The 6,000-nt window shown below is 45.2% G+C and overlaps 1 protein-coding gene across 1 annotated transcript in view; it reads left to right on the top strand.

Annotated features, from left to right (window-relative positions):
- Positions 1–242: 242 nt before the first annotated feature.
- The window catches only part of LOC116531880 (NACHT, LRR and PYD domains-containing protein 3), a 56,393-nt gene continuing 50,635 nt past the window's right edge, over positions 243–6,000 (top strand). The window contains exons 1-2 of the mRNA XM_032250888.1: positions 243–995; positions 2,288–2,351. The gene's annotated coding sequence lies outside the window, so the exon portion shown is untranslated. The remainder of the gene's footprint in view (positions 996–2,287; positions 2,352–6,000) is intronic.

Raw genomic sequence — 6,000 nt, 5'->3', positions numbered from 1 at the left:
GTCTTTGCTAGACACCCCTAAAACTGCCCCCTGCGCGATTTTCCCATCCCCTTTTTCTCCCCTTTCCCTCCGGCACCCCACTGCCCTCCCTTTCCTGCCCAGCCCCTCCCTCCGGGCCGCCTCTTCCCTGAGTCATTTCCCCTTCTCCGCCCCAAAGATCTTGGCTTTCTCTTGGAATCCCTTCCCCTCTGGCAGGAAGTAGAGGAAAGGCAAACTGGCTTTGGGAACCAGGTGAGCGTTTTCCCCAGCGAGGATGAGAAACGCCTCCCCACACCCCCCTAACCCCCCCGAATTCGTAAGGACGGGAAATCCTGGGAGTTCCCTTGAGCCGAGCGTAGGAGGTGCCACGCCCCGCCTGGTGTCTCCTGGGATGTAGGGAGGGAAGCGGTGGTCCAGTTGGGCGGGCCTGTGGGGCTGCGACCCACTCCGGCGCAGTGAGCTCAGCGCGCGGGGGAGGGACCTCGCTGCGGCGAACATGGGGGTCGTGGAAAGGTCGCCTGCAGAAGCCAGCCGTTGGGAGGAGAGAGAGGAAAAAGCTCCGAGCGGTGCATGTGGAGGGTGCGTGCGCGTGCAAGTGGGGTGATACATGTAGTTAGAAGGCATACGTGTGTATGAAGGGGTGTAGAGAGGTGCGCGTATGAGGAGGCGAGCGTGCGCGGGAATACTTGTGGGCGTGTGGAGATGTGTGGGAGAGATGCGAAGATGTGATTTACACAGGTGCGGACGAAGGAATGTGCGAGTGGTGACCTGGAGATGCGTTCGAGTGTGGAGACTCACTGAGAAGCCCATGGGGGATGGGCTTGTGTGCACGTGGAGGTGTGTATGAGGGGATATAGATTTATTAATATGTATGCGTGCGCATGTAGTGCGTGCGTGCGTGGGGGTCCGTACGTGGGGGTGCGTGCGTGAGGGGGGGTGCGTGCGTTGGGTGGTGCGTGCGTGGTGGGGACGCGAGAGCGGGAAGGAAGGCTGAAGGAGTGGAACGCGGGAGCCGGGTGAGTGCGCAAGTAAGAGTAAAGATGTCCGGAAAAGCTCTTGGTGGCAGAGCTTAAAGTTAGGATTCTTAACCTCTTTTTGTTTTTCTTGAGGTGGGCTGTAGGTTGCACATATACCAGATTGAAAATCAGGAAAACTGTTAACCAACTGACCACCTCGTTTAAAAAAATGCCCGTGGTTTGCATGTAAGCACAAAGGGTTCGTGGACTCACTAATGGTCATCTGTAGACCCTAGATTATGGTTTAAAATGGGGAGAAAACCCAAATACATTATGGTGATATCCGCCATTATGTCTTTTGATTCTGTGAGAGAAGAAATGGAACAGCAGCTGTCCCCTGTCCTTGGGTTTGAGGCTAGGTTTGCTGCTTCTATTGGATTTGGTGCCAGCAAAGTGGGAGTGTAAAACGGGATCACTGCCCAGAGTAAGACTGCGGAAGGGTCCCTTGTGGCCTTCAGGATAAAGCTCAGCCCCTCTGTGGCGGATCACTAGCCACAGGTCTTGTAGGCTAGCTCCTTGATGAGGTGGGAAAGTAGAGATTTGTAGTTGCTTCCTTGGGTGTTTTCCGCCACTCCCCCTCGCCACGCCCCCAACGGCCTGTGAGTGGTGTCAGGGAGTATGAATTTAAGGTTGGGACTTTGCTGGGTAAATGAATAGAAAGGAGACCAGAAGGAGACCAGCAGATTTGGGTTCTGATCCCATCTTTACAATTAACTAACTGTCACATTAAGCAATTTTCTTGATCTTCTTGTCCATCACTTTTCTTATTTATTTATTTATTTATTGAGACTGAGTCTCACTCTGTTGCCCCGGCTGGAGCGCAGTGGCACAATCTCGGCTCACTGCAAACTACTCCTCCAGGATTCAAGCGATCCTCTTGTCTCAGCCTCTCAAATAGCTGGGATTACAGGTGTGCACCACTATGCCCGGCTAATTTTTGTATTTTTTTGTAGAGACGAGATCTGTCCATGTTGCCTAGACTGGTCTTGAGCTCCTGAACTCAAGTGATCCGCCTGCCTCAGCTTCCCAAAGTGCTGGGATTACAGATGTGAGGCACTGCACCCAGCCTCACTTTCCTCATTTATAAAATGGTAGCTCACGGGGTAGTTGGAAGTTTAAATAAGACTATAATAAATTCCCAGAACATGAGAAGTCTTTAATAAATGGCTGCATACCTAGGAATAAATAATATGTGTATATATTTTATATATGTGTGTGTATATATATTTGCAGAAAAGTTAAAAACATCTGAAAGAATGTCATAAACTGCTGATTTTTTTGGTTTCTTGTAGACATACCTAGTTGTGCTGTCAGCCAAAGCGAACCAAGTTCATCCTGTAAAGTCAGATGACTGAAGTAAGTGGGAATTTATTTGAAATTATTTGCAATGTTCAAGTAGATAATTATTAGTCCACCATCACCTCTCGCTTGGATTGCTGCCATGGTCTCCAAGTCTTCACATTTGCCTGCTTCCCTTGTTTTCATGCTCCATATTTCAGGCACAGTTATCTTTCCCTCTGAGAAGCAAAATAGCCTACTGGTTTGGAGTACAGACCTTGGACTCAGGCATGTCTCCTTCAGATCCCAATTGCACCCTGCTCCACCACTTTCTAGCTGTGTGACCTTGCACAAATTATTTCATTTCTTTTTTGGGGGATTTCAACATTTTAATTTCTTTTTAATATAAGTCACTTTTTTCAATCTAGGAAACAGACTCAAAGTAAGACAATCTAGTCCTCTGGAGATTCAGGCTTTCTATCTTTAGCAGAATGACATCATAATATAAGGTGCTAGCAATTGAGTTATAAACTCTAAATAATAACGTAATAAACTCTAAATAAGACAGTTATGTAATACATATTCATATGTAAAAACTTGTCAGGAGCTCTTGCCAGAGCGAGGATATGAAAAATAGAGCATGTTTTAATTACCAAATTGTAAGCTCAGTGAATATTTTTTGGGATGGGCCCATAAAATCTGGCCATTGTTATGTTAAACTTCTGTAAACTGCAGAATTCCTTAACCCTTAGTTAGCTTTGATTTTTGCTAAATATCCTGAGGCTGGGCACAGTCTCAATGTAACTCTTCTCCTAAGGGCTGAAGTGGGTGCTAGTCATCAAAGCTTGGAATGTCATTTTAGGAGCAACCCCTAGAAGTAATCCTGGTAAGCCCTAGAAGTAATCCTTTGGGTGCATAGTAGGCTCTGTGCAGGTGGTAAAATCTGAACAGGAATAGGAGAATTAATGATCAGGACTGGAACTGCCCAGTCTGCCCCCACCTTGCTGATGTAGCCAGAAGGTGAGCCTGTGATAATGAGAAAGGCACCAATCGAGAAAAAGCACAGTGGTAAGTGCAGTGGCCTTGTAAGGGATCTTAGGAGAGCTTTTCTAAACTGAAGGTCAATGTAGCCCTCACCTGTGCTGGAGAGCCTTGAGTATTTCACTTTATTACTGGGGATTCCAGCCAGGTTTGTGTGGGATGGCATCATAGCACACTGACACAGTTACAGTTGGAGTGCCATGCCAAGCTGCCAGTGGCAACACTTTGCTCACAGTTGACAGCAGGGGCACTCAAGACTCTGCCACCTAAATGCCACCCAGCCCACCCCAGCAAGGACCAGTGCCCTGGAAGTCTACTTCACTTCTTTTAGAATCTGTTTCCTTATCTGTAAAAGAAGACAATGCTGACAACCTCAAGGGTTTTGTGAGGGATTGCAGAGATAATGTATGTAATGTAGCCCACAGGAATTGCTCAATAAATGGTGGATTAAAAATGGTAAGGGCAGTGAAGTAGCCAGCAGGAAAGTGGTTGAAGTGATGCACCATGGCACCTAGACTGGGTAGGGATTGAAGCCATGAGGTGATAATGAGCTGGAAAATGGGAGAAAGGATGGGAGATCTTGATGAGAATAAAAAGTGGCTGTGAAATGACTCCTTGATCACATTTAAAAAAAAAAAAGAGAATGAGGAGTGGGTAGTCTGAGAACCAAGAAGTAATTGGAATAGGAGGTTGTAGCCAGAGATTAGGCTAGTAGAGTTCAGAAATTCCAAAGTGGAGCAGCTCCACGCTTACTGGGTGGTCTAGGAAACTAATGGTTAGCAATGGCATATAAAGTGGCATGTGGTCAGAGTTTGTTGAAGTAGAGGAGATCAAAGGGCAGTGAGGCTAGCATGTTCAGTGAGTCTAGCATGTTCAGTGAGTCATCCACAGACATTGATGTTGCTTACATGATGTTAGGGGTTGAAATGGAAAGGAAAATGGAGCCAGTGCCAAAGCCAAGGTCTATCCTAATTAAAGGATGGCAGTCATTTATTTCACAAATATTTACTGACCTTTAAAACAGACAAGAATCCTGCTGTCATGGAGTTTACAGTCTAACAGGAGTAATAACAGAAATTAATGATTTTATCTATAAATAGAAAGCTGTAAACGGTGATAAGAGCTATGAATGAAAAATAAGTGTTCTTTAATTGTTATAATAGAAGGACCTCACCCTGCCTGGAACGTTAGGGAAGGCTTCCCTGAAGAAGTGATGAGGACTGAAAGATAAATTAGGGTAGATGGAGGTGGATGATGGGTAGGTAGAAGACATGTTCCAGGTAAAGGAAACAGCATGTGCAAAGACCTGAAGCTAGAACATGTATAGTAATTTGAAGAACTGAAAGATATCTCCTATGACTAGAGCATATTAAGTAATGCTGTAGCCGTAGGAGAGTGCTGAGGCTGGGTGGCAGACTCCCTTAAGGATTTGGGACTTTATACTACGAGCAATGGTAGTATTTGAATGACATGATCATAATTAAAAATAGGCCATTGTTCAACACCCGCCTATGAGTGAGAACATGCAGTGTTTGATTTTCTGCTCTTGTGTCAGTTTGCTGACACAGGGAGGGGAGCACTACACACTGGGGTCAGTTGGGGGGAAATGGGGGAGGGATGGGGGGGTGGGGAGTTGTGGAGAGATAGCATGGGGAGAAACACCAGATATAGGTGAAGGGGAGGAAGGCAGCAAATTACACTGCCATGTGTGTACCTATGCAACAATCTTGCATGTTCTTTACATGTACCCCAAAACCTAACCTAAAATGCAATTAAAAAAATAGGCCAGGCATGATGGTTTGCACCGGTAATCCTGGCATTTTGGGAGGCCAAAGTTGGTGGATCACTTAAGCCCAGGAGTTTGACACCAGCCTGGGCAACTTGGAAAAACCCCATCTTTATAAAAAATATAAAACATTAGCCAGGTGTGGTGGCACATACTACTACTGGTGGCACATCCCAGCTACTCGGGAAGCTGAGGTGAGAGGATCACCTGAACCTGGGGAAGTCGAGGCTGCAGTGAGCTGTGATCATGCCACTGCACTCCAGCCTGGGTGACAGAGTGAGACCCTGTATCAAAGAAAAACATCAAACACGTAAGTAAATAGGATAAATTGTGAAGGGTCAGTTTATGTGTATGTTAGTATAGGGAATTGTGTGTGTACGTGTATGTGTATACATAAAATATACATGTATAATATGTAAACACATATAATAGATGTATACATATATAATATATAAAAATGATACATAACATTTTACCACTTTAAAGAAGGTTGAATATACCATGGTTATATTCCAGTGTCCATACATAGACATCCAACTCATTCTTTTTAAAAAAATATTATTACTAATATAAATAGAGATGGGGTGTCACCATTTTGCCCAGGCTAATCTCGAACTCAAATATTATTACTAATACAAATAGAGATGGGGTGTCACCATTTTGCCCAGGCTAATCTCGAACTCCTGGGCACAACCAGTCCTCCCACCTCGGCCTCCCAAAGTGCTGGGATTACAGGTGTGAGCTACCAAACCCAGCCCAACTCATTCTTGAGCGTTGCAAAGTATTCCATGGTATGGATGTGTGATGACTTAAATTTAACTATTGCCCTATTGATGGACATTTAAGTCATCTCTAATTATATATTACTTTACAATGTGCACTGTTCACAATAGCAAAGAC

Source organism: Sapajus apella, unplaced genomic scaffold (genome assembly GCF_009761245.1).
Source record: "Sapajus apella isolate SASKATOON/1434 unplaced genomic scaffold, GSC_monkey_1.0 scaffold73, whole genome shotgun sequence".
In the NCBI taxonomy this organism is placed as follows: Eukaryota; Metazoa; Chordata; class Mammalia; order Primates; family Cebidae; genus Sapajus; species Sapajus apella.
Note: the sequence above shows the minus strand (reverse complement) of the source record. Positions and strands in the feature narration are given on the sequence as shown.